Here is a 14,888-nt window from a genome sequence, read left to right on the forward strand (position 1 = left end):
TAGCCCATGCTGCTGCAAACGTCATCGAACTGTTCGTGCAGATGGTTGTTGTCTTGCAAAGGTCCATATCTGTTGACTCAGGGATCGAGACGTGGCTGCACGATCCGTTACAGCCAAGCGGATGCCTGTAATCTCGTCTGCTAGTGATACGAGGCCGTTGGGATCCAGCACGGCGTTCCGTATTGCCCTCCTGAACCCGCCGATTCCATATTCTGCTAACGGTCATTGGATCTCGACCAACGCGAGCAGCAATGTCGCGGTACGATAAACCGCAATCGCTATAGGCTACAATCCGACCTTTATCAAAGTCGGAAACGTGATAGTATGCATTTATCCTCCTTACACGAGGCATCACAACAACGTTTCACCAGGCAACGCCGGTCAACTGCTGTTTGTGTATGAGAAATCGGTTGGAAACTTTCCTCATGTCAGAACGTTGTAGGTGTCGCCACTGGCGCCAACCTTGTGTGATGCTCTGAAAAGCTAATCATTTGCATATCACAGCATCTTCTTCCTGTCGGTTAAATTTCGCGTCTGTAGCACGTAATCTTCGTGGTGTAGCAATTTTAATGGCCAGTAGTGTAGCTTAAACGGTCAAATTTATACAACAGGCTTTCGCGACAGCTTCGCTGTCTTTCCTCCAAGGATTCCCAGTTAAAGGAAGGAGGAGGGAAGATTGAGTTTAACGTCCCGTCGACATAGAGGTCATTGGGAGCGGAGTACAAGCTCGGATTGTGGTAAGAATGAGGAAGGAAAGAGGCCGTGTCCTTTCGAGGGAACCATCCTGGTATTTGCCTGAAGCGATTTAGGGAAATGGCCGAAAATCTAATTCGGGAAGGCCGGACGCCGGTTCGAACCGTCGTATTCCCCCATGCGTGTTCAGGCGTACTAACCACTGCGCCCCCTGGCTCTGTGATTCCCATTTAAGTGCCGCAAACATTTCTAATAATCTTTTGTATGGGCTGTGGCGTGCAATGGTATATTTGTGTTTTGCAATTTTGGGCAGGATTACAACAAAACCAATTACTTATTATTAGCGTAACATGAGGTTTTATTTAATCACTGCCACTCCCGGCTAGTGGTCTTTATTTTGTTAAAGAAATCTCCACGTGGGAACGTATAGCAATGTTGTCTGTCAAGCAGTGTAAATGGCACAAAGTTCATGCACAAAAGAGATCTTATACAATTTACCGCTACTGTTATTCGAGGTGGCAACACTTTTCTTTAAGCAAAATGAACAGTTTTCACACACGATACCACACGCGCACAACACTAATGCATTCTCTCCTGTCAAAAATGTTTCATAAAAGATATCTTACGAAATAATGAGGCTTCATACATTAGCAGAGAACAATTTTTATCACGTAAGATGCTGTTTTCACTATATTTAAAGATTATTCATAATTTAAGTGGAATTTATTACCTCTAAGTGGTTTCTGGGCCAGCAATACACAATTATTGTCGCAATAACTGACCATCAAGATTTATGTCTGTTTAAAAATTCAATTTAAAACTGCCGCTGCAATTTTTCACTAAGATGGCGGCTAACATAAGACAACCACTTATCGAATATGGTTCAGGCATTGTTTTACTATTAACAAAGAATATATATTAAATCTTTTCTGTGCCTTTACTATACACATTTTTCCAGTAAACCGCGCTGTAGATCAATAGCGTTAATGGCTGCGCTCCACTGTAGCTTAACAGAAAACTTAACATTTATATAGGACGAGAATCATATTAAAATAAAAATTCAAACACATATATTGATTTCAATGATACAGAAACTCTATTTTTCAGATATTACTTAACAACATAATACAGTTTTTACAGACCTCAGTACTACAAGACATCAATCACGTCCGGTCGGTACGACAGCTCGAACAAGAAGGATTATTCTAGAATGATCATAGATAACAAAAGATGGAGATTTTCATTATCTTTTTCCATAGGTATTGTCTGAGATACAGGTTTTTACAGAATATTAATTATGTCATTGACAATAATTATTTATTACTTTAGTAACGAAGAAGTTATTTTTCTTAATATCACGAGAATGTTCACTCAGATTCCACGCACAAAGTGTCGTAAATAATTTTCTGAATAAATATATGCGTGGATATTACAGGGCTAAACTATGATACGAGGTCTATCAACTTCCTAGACTATCTTTGACCTTCCGACTACTTCATTCTAGAATATCAGTTGTTTGTTAACTCGATCCATTAAATATAGGAAAATTGTTAATTGAGCAAAAACAGCTTCAGCAACACATTTACTTCCACATAAAGTAACCGAGAGTATTAACAAACTTCTGAGGGCGAAAGTGGAAGAGCCAAAACAAAACTGGTACATCTACCTAATATTGTGTAGGATCCCCGTGAGCATACAGAAGTGCAGCAACACGACGTGGCATGCACTCGACTAACGCCTGGAGTAGTGCTGGAGGGAAATGACACCATGAATCCTGCAGGGGTGTCCATAAATCCGTAAGAATACGAGGGGTGGAGATCCCTTCTGAACATCACTTTGGAAGCATCCCAGATATGCTCAATAATGGTCAGGTCTGGGGAGTGTTCAAACTCAGAAGAGTGTTCCTGGAGCCACTCTGTAGCAATTCACGATATGTGGGGTGTCACATTGTCTTGCTGGAAGTGCTTAAGTCCGTCGGAATGCACAATGGACATGAATGGATGCAGTTGATCAGACAGGATGCTTACGTACTTGTCACCTGTCAGAGTCGTATCTAGACGTATCAGGGGTCACAGATCACTCCAACTGCACAAGCCCCACACCATTACACAGCCTCCACCAGCTTGAACAGTCCGCTGCTGACACGCAGGGTCCATGGATTCATGAGGTTGTCTCCATACCCTTACACGTCCATCCGCTCGAAACAATTTGAAACGAGACTCGTTCTACCAGGCAACATGTTTCCAGTCATCAATAGTTCAGTATCGGTGTTGACGGGCCCAGGCGTGGCGCAAAGCTTTGTGTTGTGCAATCATCAAGGATACACGAGTGGGATCTGGCTCCAAAAGCCCATATCGATGATGTTTCGTTGAATGGGTCGCACGCTGACACTCGTTTATGGCTCAGCATTAAAATCGGCAGCAGTTTGCGGACGGATTACCCTTCTGTCATGCTGAACGATTCTCTTCAGTCGTCGTTGGTCCGTTCTTTCAGGATCTTTCTCCGGCAGCAGCGATGTCGGAGATTTGATGTTTTACCGGATTCCTGATACTCACAGTACACTTCTGAAATGATCGTACGGGAAAATCGCACTTCATCACTAACTCGGAGATGCTGTGTCCCATCGATCGTGCGCCGACTATAAGACCACGTTCAAACTCACGTAAGTCTTGATAACCTGCCAATGTAGCAGCAGTAACCGATTTAACAGCTGCGCCAGACAATTGTTGTCTTGTACAGGCGTTGCCGAGCAGCGTCCTATTCTACCTGTTAATATATCTATGTATTCGAATACGCACGCCTATACCAGTTTCTTTGGCGCTTCAGTGTATTACTCCCTGGCTATAAGTTAAACAATTCTTGAGCCTCCCAACTCGTGACGCGGCTACTCAAACTCCGCTATAGCCTCAGCAAGGGTCCCTGCCCAGCCTACCTGCGACTTTATGACGATGCTCTCGAGACAGGTGTTACCTACAGAAAGTACCCATTCTACTTCGTTGCCAGTTTTCAACGTTTGTTCCCTTGCGATGTCATGAGGTATCAATTACTTTGTCTCCCATGTAGCAAAATGCTCACTATGTGACTACAGAAGTGTATATGAGGCCTGAATCTGTCTTGATTTACAAGCAGCGTTAGTTCAATAATTGACACTCAAATCTCATTAACGAAACTACCGAAAGATTCTATACAAAAGCTGCAGAGGCCATTCTTGGTTAAAGCAGTACCGGCGCTTCCGTTCCCTATACATTTTGATATATTAGACACTAGTATGTTTGTTCAGGTTTTTAATTTATAAATTGCTTTCGGTCTAAAACATTGTTCAGTTGTAACATAGTAAATCATTCAGATTTTCTAGTGTTGATGAACTTGATTGCATATTTTGTATCCGATGAGAGGAATAACTGACCGATGCTGTCTTTTCCTCTTTCTGTTGTCCAACTTTGAGTGCGCAATGAAAGAATATTAGAGGTTAATGACCCGTCGACAGGGTGGTCGTTAGAGACGGGGAACAAGCTCGGATAAGGTAGGATGGGAAAGGAAATCGGCCGTGCCCGTTGAAAGGAACCGTAGTGGCATTTGCCTTGAGTGAATTAGAGAAGTCACGAAAAACCTAAATCTGGACGGCCAGACGGGATTTGAACCGTCGTCCTCCCGAATGCGAGTCCTGTGTGCTAACCACTGCGTCACCTCTCTCGGTCGATTTGACAGTCTATCTTTTCTTCGAAGACTGTGACATCTGAAACATGTAATACTTCTAACTTTACTAGTAAATTTTAATGTAAATGGAATTAACAATACATAGAATTGTTTATTATAATTTCGAGTGTTAAATTATTTTCTCTTATTTTTACATCTTTTGAACTTCGTGTTTCTGTTTTGAACGTCTCGTTACTGATCTAAAAAGGTGCCAGACCGGGAGATGAATCGAGATTTTTCTCCTTTTTCCCAAGCCTTCGCTTTGGCAGTTTTTTATGATTATTTTACCGAACGTCCACAACAGTAACAAATGTTTCTGGCGTGTATTGTTGCAGTAACTCTTTACAAATTAGGCAACACATTGCCAGATTAAGACTGAATCATACAGGTTTGTTCCTTTTAACAAATCTTCTGCCATGTATTTACTATGACCAGATTTGCTACCGACACAAAATCAAGTATGCAAGAGAATAAAGCCTCACGAATTGGCACACTACAAGTAAAAATTATATTTTGAGTGTATCTTATATGTTTGCTCTCTATTGATATAGTTGTTTCTCGGTGACCTCTGTCTCTCGTGCTGATCAAGATACCAAAAAACATACGAGGACCCAGAGTTTATGCTTGTCTCCATAGCATCTCGCAAACTACAAGAACTCCGAAAGTAACTTGTAAAAGTATACTGGCCATCAAGGGGTCGTTCCTACCGCTGTCACACAGTCGTTTACACACATTATGCCTTACCTGCTGATGTTGAGAAACGACAAGTTACACACAGGATGATTCTTTATTAAGGAATGTCTCCTTTTTAACTCAATGTAATCTCTTACGGCTAGAAAGTAGTTAAGAGATAGTGAAGCCGTCAGAAGGGGAAAAAGCGTTGAATACACTTGCCTCGTCGCAGAAAGTGCAGGTCGGGGGTTCGCTCACTCGGTAAAGCAGGATGGGCGGCGATCTGTGACACATCTGATGGCAGAATGCAATGCTTGTTCAGGCACAAGTGGTTCGGAGCACACCGTTCACAGCACGTTGTTGAATATGGGGCTCCCCAGCACACAATCGCTACAAGTTCTCATGTTGACCCAGCGGCATCGTCAATTACGACCTCAGTGAGTACAGGATCATCGATATTGTACCACTCATAAATGAAAACGTGTAACCAGGTCAGCTGAATCACGTGTCTTGTCGATGGCCTTGGCCAAATACCTTGCCATCCAGGGGAATGGCTGTACAAAACCTGCTTCGCACCAATGATTCAGGCCAGTTTGTATTGTGCTATTGCGGACATTCAACTTGGATACGTCTGATAGGACCACACGGGGCGCTATCAGGCGGCAGCTACACGCCCACAGACCGTTGGGCCGTAGTTTACGGGAACTGTGTGAGCCGTGCGTAGCCTGTGGATACCTCCCAAGGGCTTGTGTGATCCTCACCTCGCAAACTCGCTGCTATGCTGCTTTCTGAAGGTGGACCAAAACGCTGTTAAGCAGGTGATGATGATGATGATGTTTGTTTTGTGGGGCTCTCAACTGCGTGGTCATCAGCGCCTGTAGAAAGTCCCAATTTTTTCACAGTCCGATCTCACCACTGTCACGAATGATGATGATGATGATGATGATGATGAAATGATGAGAAATACACAAACACCCAGTCCACAGGCAGAGAAAATCCCCAACAAGGGCGATAATAGAACCAGGGACCGCGTGATCAAGCGGCAGCAATGCTAGCCTCTAGATCACGAGCTGCGGACGTTAATCAGGCGAACAATATGTTTTGGCTCATCAGTGTGTATTACATACATATGTGGCAGAAGTATATCTAACAACATAAATCATAAACTTTGTCATACTATAAATTTAAATTCTTTAAAAAGAAAAGAATGCTGAAATAAGGGGCAAACAAATAAAAACGAGACAAATGGAAGAAGTAAAAATAATAAGCGTCAAACGAAAAAACTAAAAAGTACGAAACTTGTCTAGCTTGAAGGGGGAAACCGGATGGCGCTATGGTTGGCCCCCAAGATAGCGCTGCCATAGGTCAAACGGATATCAACTGCGTTTTTTAAAATATGAACCCCCATTTTTATTGCATATTCGTGTAGTACGTAAAGAAATATGAATGTTTTAGTTGGACCACTTTTTTCGCTTTGTGATAGATGGTGCTGTAATAGTCACAAACATATGGCTCACAATTTTAAACGAACGGTTGGTAACAGGTAGGTTTTTTAAATTAAAATACAGAACGTAGGTACGTTTGAACATTTTATTTCGGTTGTTCCAATGTGATACATGTACCTTTGTGAACTTATCATTTCTGAGAACGCATGCTGTTACAGCGAGATTACCTGTAAATACCACATTAATGCAATAAATGCTCAAAACGATGTCCATCAACCTCAATGCATTTGGCAATACGTGTAGCGACATTCCTCTCAACAGCGAGTAGTTCGCCTTCCGTAATGTTCGCACATGCATTGGCAATGCGCTGACGAATGTTGTGAGGCGTTGTCGGTGGATCACGATAGCAAATATCCTTCAACTTTCCCCACAGAAAGAAATCTGAGGACGTCAGATCCGGTGAACGTGGGGGCCGTGGTATGGTGCTTCGACGACCAATCCACCTGTCATGAAATATGCTATTCAATACCGCTTCAACCGCACGCGAGCTATGTACTGGACATCCATCATGTTGGAAGTACATCGCCATTCTGTCACGCAGTGAAACATCTCGTAGGAACATCGGTAGAACATTACGTAGGAAATCAGCATACATTGCACCATTTAGGTTGCCATAGATAAAGTGGGGGCCAATTATCCTTCCTCCCATAATGCCGCAACATACATTAACCCACCAAGCTCGCTGATGTTCCACTTGTCGCAGCCATCGTGGATTTTCTGTTGCCCAATAGTGCATATTACGCCGGTTTACGTTACCGCTGTTGGTCAATGACGCTTCGTCGCTAAATAGAACACGTGCAAAAAATTTGTCATCGTACCGTAATTTCTCTTGTGCCCAGTGACAGAACTGTACACGACGTTCAAAGTCGTCTCCATGCAATTTCTGGTGCATAGAAATATGGTACGGGTGCAATCGATGTTGATGTAGCATTCTCAACACCGACGTTTTTGAGATTCCCGATTCTCGCGCAATTTGTCTGCTACTGATGCGCGAATTAGCCGCGACAGCAGCTAAAACACCTACTTGGGCGTCATCATTTGTTGCAGATCGTGGTTGACGTTTCACATGTGGCTGAATTCTTTCTGTTTCCTTAAATAACGTAACTATCCGGCGAAAGGTGCGGACACTTGGATGATGTCGTCCAGGATACCGAGCAGCGTACATATCATACGCCCGTTGGGCATTTTGATCACAATAGCCATACACCAACACGATAACGACCTTTTCCGCCATTGGTAAAAGGTCCATTTTAACACAAGTAATGTATCACGAAGCAAATACCGTCCGAACTGGCGGAATGTTACGTGATACCACGTACTTATACGTCTGTGACTATTACAGCGCCATCAATCACGAAACGAAAAAAGTGGTCCAAGTAAAACATTCATATTTATTTATGTACTACACGAATATGTAATAAAAAATGGGGGTTCCTATTTAAAAAAAAACGCAATTGATATCCGTTTGACCTATGGCAGCGCCATCTAGCGGGCCAACCATAGCGCCATCTGGTTTCCCTCTTCAAGCTAGACGAGTTTCGTTCTTTGTAGTTTTTTCGTTTGACGCATATTTCGTGAGATATTTGGCCCGGTCACTATCAATGGATCAATGGACCTTGAAGGAAGTACACTTCCACTTTTTTGCTTTATCTCTTGAGTCCTAAGTTCTTTACAACTGAAGAAAAAAAGACTTTTTCTTCGTCAATCACGGTGATTGATTGACATTTGAAACAATTTACAATTAAAAAAACTTTCCAAGACTCAGTTACCTTCACAGTTCTACACAGTGAAGAGTTCGTTTTTTCTGAATTGTAAAACTTAAATTGTAGGCTCAATTCAATTTCAGTTAATAAATCATTGCCACAGCAGAACAAAATATAGTTCTAAATCAAACTTCGTGTAGTGTCACATAAACAAATGAAGCAATAAAATAATGATTTAGAAGACACAACAAAAAGTTCCACTTCATATGCCTCCATAGAGAGAAAACTTATTTGTCAAATTCGCTCTTGTCGATCCACGGATTTGTTGAACAAATGTGTCCACGACCCAACGAGTATCTCAGCTTAACCTTACTTATAAGGCAGTATGCACGCAGTATTTTGACACTAGTGGGAATGGCTTCAAATGCAGGTAAAGCATTTCTAACACTGCCTCTGCCACTGTGTTTAAAGATGATGAAGGTTCAGGGAATGGTTTAAATTGAGAGCGAAATATACACATGAAAAACTGTTAAAGTAAATATTACACGTGGAACCTTATGATTACGTTATGCTACTTAGAATGGGTAAAGGAACTTCAACTTGTTTGGAGTTACTTCGTCCTCATACTAAATAAGAAGTTACAAGTACGCTAAAATTTACTCCCTTCTGCTTAGTCCCTTAATGGCAGTTCATTAAATAGCACAACGTGGGAACATATAGTCAATATCGAATGCAGAAGCACTGGACAACTCCGATACTTTTTATTTTATTGCACTCCCGCTTGTGTATTGTGTATACAATATTGATTTTCTTCTTAATTTCTTCCTGGATGACATACAGCTGGCAACGATGCGACGCCTCTATCAGTTTGATATTTGCTGGTGCTACAGTGAGATAAATTGTGAAAAAACTCTTTTGCACTAAACACATGCGGCGAAACATCAAAACAAGCGACGTCCGCAATCTTGTCAAATTTTCCGTCAGTCACAATTTCTCTCAAATACGCTCTAAGTCTGATAAAAGCGTCAGACTGTACCATACACTGCCAAGTTTTGGCAAGCACAGTAAAGTTTGGCAAATTGTTTGACCGTGTAGGAGATGGTAGCTATCGCTGAAATAACAGGTTTTCGGTTATACCAGTTCTTTTCATCTTCAGTTTAACCTGACTGTTAAAACCGTTCAAAATAACCAGCTCCTGAAATATCTTCGGTTTTTTGTTGCTGTTACTTCCTGTAATAAACGTAGACTTTGAATAAAGGTTGAAAATTCTAATGATGGTGAAGAGTAGGAGGTTTTGATTGTTATGAGGTTGTGCCCGAAATCGTTTTTTTCATCGCCAGCAAAGATTGCGCGGCGATGACGGGAGCGGAAGGTTACAATTTTGTAACTTCCCTGCATTGTCACTTTGCCATGACATCAGTTTTTCACGCTGAAGCAACCGCAAAATGAAGGGCTGAGCTGCCGGTCGGAGTGGTCGTGCGGTCCAAGGCGCTGCAGTCTGGAACCGCGAGACCGCTACGGTCGCAGGTTCGAATCCTGCCTCGGGCATGGATGTGTGTGATGTCCTTAGGTTAGTTAGGTTTAACTAGTTTTACGTTCTAGGGGACTAATGACCTCAGAAATTGAGTCCCATAGTGCTCAGAACCATTTGAACCATTTGATCCAAGGGCTGAGCTGTAACCCCAATTTTGCAGCGCTTCAATCAAATTATAGATGTATCAATCAAATGTAACTTCTTCTCCAAGGAATATTGCGAACTTTTTCTCCTTACAAGATGTCAAAATTTGTTGAGCCTCCTCCAGTTTTTAAGCTTTTAAAGCAAATGGAGCGTTGTACTTCATTCTTACCGCACTTCATAAAATACTTCCAAACTAGGAATGATAGCTTTCTCGAGACCAGATCGGAGTACGTTTTGTGTACTTGACGTATAAGCATACCGCCTAATAGGCCACGCCGCAAGGCAAAAGTTACATTACTGCCTCTGCATTGCTGTACCCATTCTTACGTCATTTGTTTGTTGCTCGTATTTAGCTGTAGGCGTTGTTATGAAAATAATGCTGATCGTTTTTCCCAATTTCTATAATAACCCAATATTTCAAAGCTATGGAAATGTTACGAGTAAACAGTACTCGTTTTTAAAAAATAGTTTTATTTAAACAATAAAAATTTTAGGACTGCTGCTGTGGCATGTTGATATGACGGTTATTTACCGAGTTATTAGTCAAAAATGAAGAAAAAAGATCTGTTGTAACCGATACCCAACCACATACCGAAAAATACCATTTATTTCGTAAGGTGGGTATAATTTGGCACCTTACAAGCACTCATCCACATACTTTGCCGTGATCTACAATGATATTAGATATTATTTGATAGGTAGTACATCGTATATATGAATATTTAAAGGAGACTGACATTGTCATGTACGCCTTGTAAATAATTGTTAACGCTTATTGCATGAAAGGTGACGGAGTGCCTTTATTATCATACTAGTAGAGGTTGGAACAACAGTGGAAATGAAACGGCAAAGGGAACTCAAGCCCTGGGTGGAATGCCCACACAGGTGTGTTGGTCCTGCTCAAACGCAGGAAGTCCGAAGATGGACGTCGTAGCACCTCTGTGCTGGAGCACAATAGAGTTGCGACCGGCCTGTTTTTATAGCCGAACTGGAAGGATTATACTTCGGAAACTACGGAAATCTTGGACGCAGGCGAGAGGAATGAAGAAGCGGCACCTCGGAAATCACGCAGGCTTATTTCCAAGGATTTTTACTCAGAAGCGTACCATTGTACGAGTACAGGTTTTTCCTCGCTAAGTTTCTGCGCTGGACGACAAAAGACTAAAATATGGTTGGTCGGCGTTCGGAAGAATCTGTAGAGAAGTAAAATATACCTTGGTTTCGGGAAGATGATTCGTTTTCGGAATTACGATGTTGGGGAGCTGAGCCTTGCTGGGAGGCCAGCGGTGGAGCAAAGAATGGCTCTGAGCACTATGGGACTTAACATCTGAGGTCATAAATCCCCTAGAACTGAGAACTACTTAAACCTAACTAACCTAAGGACATCACACACATCCATGCCTGAGGCAGGATTCGAACCTGCGACCGTAGCGGTCGTGTGGTTCCAGACTGAAGCACCTAGAACCGCACCGGCACCAGCGTTGGGGAGACGAGATCTTCCGTTGTGGGCGTCAATGTGTGGCAGTCGCTCGATATCAGCTTTGTTGATACAGACGGACTTGCTGTCTTTGCTCTCAGGAGAGTTTATAGTTAGAACGGTTAGGCAGTGTACTGTCGCGAACCTATACGATTCTGGATTTCACCTCTGGGTTGGAAGTCGTCGTTGAGTACGCAGTGTTCAGTAATTGAGAGCCCTTCCTCTGCCTATACTTATGTTGAGACATAAGCTGAACTCCGTCCTCGTGGCTGGGAGTTCGCGTTTCTCGTCTGTTGAACATAGATAGGAGAAGACAGTATCAGAGTATATTAGTCAGTCTTCTGCAGTTCTAGTGTTCAAATGTTCAAATGTGTGTGAAATCTTATGGGATTTTACTGCTAAGGTCATCAGTCCCTAAGCTTACACACTACTTAATCTAAATTATCGTAAGGATAAACACACCCACCCACACCCGAGAGAGGACTCGAACCTCCGCCGGGACCAGCCGCGCAGTCCATGACTGCAGCGCCCAAGACTGCTCGGCTAATCCCGCGCGGCTCTAGTGTTTGAAAGCGTACGAGAACCATCACTTCGACGCACCGAATGCAGTACATACGGTGATATCTCAAATTGCCTCGGCTTGTTAGTGCTATAAAAGCTAAACATCTGTAATCACGTGAGTTTATTTCCACTGAGGTTCCAGGCCACGGTAGATCATCATTCAAGTAGTGTCTTCTAGAGTTTGGTACGTGGACGATGTCAGTCATTTCGCGTTATTAATATTAAATCGCGCAGTCATAATAAGGGGCAGAATTGGGAAATTGATTAATAATTTTACTTGGAAATGTAAACTTTGTAATATAAAGGTTTTTTTCTACAATTAATATATAAGCAGGAACAACGTTTATCATTAATTTATGTTTAAATTGTAATTTATAGAATTAAGAGGACCTAAGATCTGCTTCAGGGGGTAGTCAGACAGGGCCAAATCTTCATTTTAGCGTTTATTATTTTTCCGTTGCCCACGTTCATTTTACACCCGCCTGGAGTTGCATCTTGGAATTTAAAACTAAAACATAGTTTTCGGTTTTTAACCGATCGGTTTTTCCCATCCCTAGTAGAAGGGCCTTTTGACATGGGTAAGCGCAGTGGGAGCAGGCTAACTACAGATAGTAGTAGGCAGGTTTGAGGCGCCATGTCATGGATTGCGCTGCATCTCCCGCCGGAGGTTTGAGTCGTCCCTCGGACTTGGGTGTGTGTGTTTTTTTAGCGTAAGTTAGTTTAAGGACTGTGTAAGTCTAGGGACCGATAACCTCAGCTGTTGGGTCCCTTAGGAATTCACACATACACTGCTGGCCATTAAAATTGCTACACCACGAAGATTACGTGCTACAGACGCGAAATTTAACCGACAGGAAGAAGATTCTGTGATATGCAAATGATTAGCTTTTCAGAGCATCACACAAGGTTGGCGCCGGTGGCGACACCTACAACGTGCTGACATGAGGAAAGTTTCCAACCGATTTCTCATACACAAACAGTAGTTGACCGGCGTTGCCTGGTGAAACGTTGTTGTGATGCCTCGTGTAAGGAGGATAAATGCGTACCATCGCGTTTCCGACTTCGATAAAGGTCAGATCGTAGCCTATCGCGATTGCGGTTTATCGTATTGCGACATTGCTGCTCGCGTTGGTCGATATCCAATGACTGTTAGCAGAATATGGAATCGGTGGGTTCAGGAGGGCAATACGGAACGCCGTGCTGGATCCCAACGGCCTCGTATCACTAGCAGTCGAGATGACATTCGTCTTATCCGCTTGGCTGTAACGGATCGTGCAGCCACGTCTCGATCCCTGAGTCAACAGATGGGGACGTTTGCAAGGCAACAACCATCTCCACGAACAGTTCGACGACGTTTGCAGCAGCATGGACTATCAGCTCGGAGACCGTGGCTGCGGTTACCCTTGACAGACAGGAGCGCCTGCGATGGTGTACTCAACGACGAACCTGGGCGCACGAATGGCAAAACGTCATTTTTTCGGATGAATCCAGGTTCTGTTTACAGCATCATGATGGTCGCATCCGTGTTTGGCGACATCGCGGTGAACACACGTTGGAAGCGTGTATTCGTCATCGCCATACTGGCGTATCACCCGGCGTGATGGTATGGGGTGCCATTGGTTACACGTCTCGGTCAACTCATGTTCGCACTGACGGCACTTTGAACATTGGACGTTACATTTCAGATGTGTTACGAACCGTGGCTCTACGCTTCATTAGATCCCTGCGAAACCCTACATTTCAGCAGGATGATGCACGAGCGCATGTTGCAGGTCCTGTACGGGCCTGTCTGGATACAGAAAAGGTTCGACTGCTGCCCTGGTCAGCACATTCTCCAGATCTCTCAGCAATTGAAAACGTCTAATCAATGGTGGCCGAGTAACTGGCTCGTCACAATACGCCAGTCACTACTCTTGATGAACTGTGGTATAGTGTTGAAGATGCATGGGCAGCTGTGCCTGTACACGCCATCCAAGCTCTGTTTGACTCAATGCCCAGGCATATCAAGGCCGTTATTACGGGCAGATGTGGTTGTTGTGGGTACTGATTTTTCAGGATCTATGCACGCAAATTGCGTGAAAATGTAATCACATGTCAGTTATAGTGTAATATATTTGCCCAATGAATACCCGTTTATCATCTGCATTTCTCCTTGTTGTAGCAATTTTAATGGCCAGTAGTATACATGAACATTTTTGAACGACGTTACCGTGCCCGCAACGCCAAATTTCCGTTCAGAGAATCCTTGAAGCTGACACACGTTGCCGTTTCGTTGCGTCTACGGTCGGTCTGAAAAGCACCATTTGAAATAAGCTGTGGGTTGTTTCGACATGCCGCTGGGACGTCCTGTGTGACCTAAGTCGGAAATTGTTTTGTTTCCTCCGCGGTGAGTGGAGCCGCAGCCTACGGCAAGAGAAAAGGAATAAAAGTGAGATAGTGTTAATACTTTCATCCTTCTTAACCTCCTCTGCATTACTGCAGATGACGTGTCACTGAGGACATTTGTACTGTGCGTGCAGTACACGTGAGGTTCCTAGTTGTATCCACTGCCCTGTGAGGAATACATAAGTTGTTGTACACTTCACTAACCTGCTGTCTTCATGATGATGATGTCCACAGCGCAGAAAACAGCACGCAGGTCGTGGATTCTTTTTTTGAGGCTGAAATTAACTTTGCAAGGAACTGCTGCTACGAATAAACTATAACTCATTTGGGAAGCCACTCGCGTTTTCATTGATATAGACACGAGAAACTATTCTTGATCACAACGTATTGAACATGTCTTTCCACAGTCATTATATCTGGCTAAAATAACATGAAATATATCCTGCCACAGACAATGTCTGTCTACTGGAACCGTCAGAACTGGTGAATAAAATTACGTGAATCAAATACTACTATTA

At 43.1% G+C, this 14,888-nt stretch overlaps 1 protein-coding gene across 1 annotated transcript in view; it reads left to right on the forward strand.

Moving 5' to 3' along the window:
- LOC126483907 (adenylate kinase isoenzyme 5) overlaps nt 1-14,888 on the forward strand; it is a 454,419-nt gene that overhangs the window by 51,797 nt on the left and 387,734 nt on the right. The gene's annotated exons all lie outside the window — the stretch shown is intronic.

Source organism: Schistocerca serialis, chromosome 6 (assembly GCF_023864345.2).
Source record: "Schistocerca serialis cubense isolate TAMUIC-IGC-003099 chromosome 6, iqSchSeri2.2, whole genome shotgun sequence".
Taxonomy (NCBI): Eukaryota; Metazoa; Arthropoda; class Insecta; order Orthoptera; family Acrididae; genus Schistocerca; species Schistocerca serialis.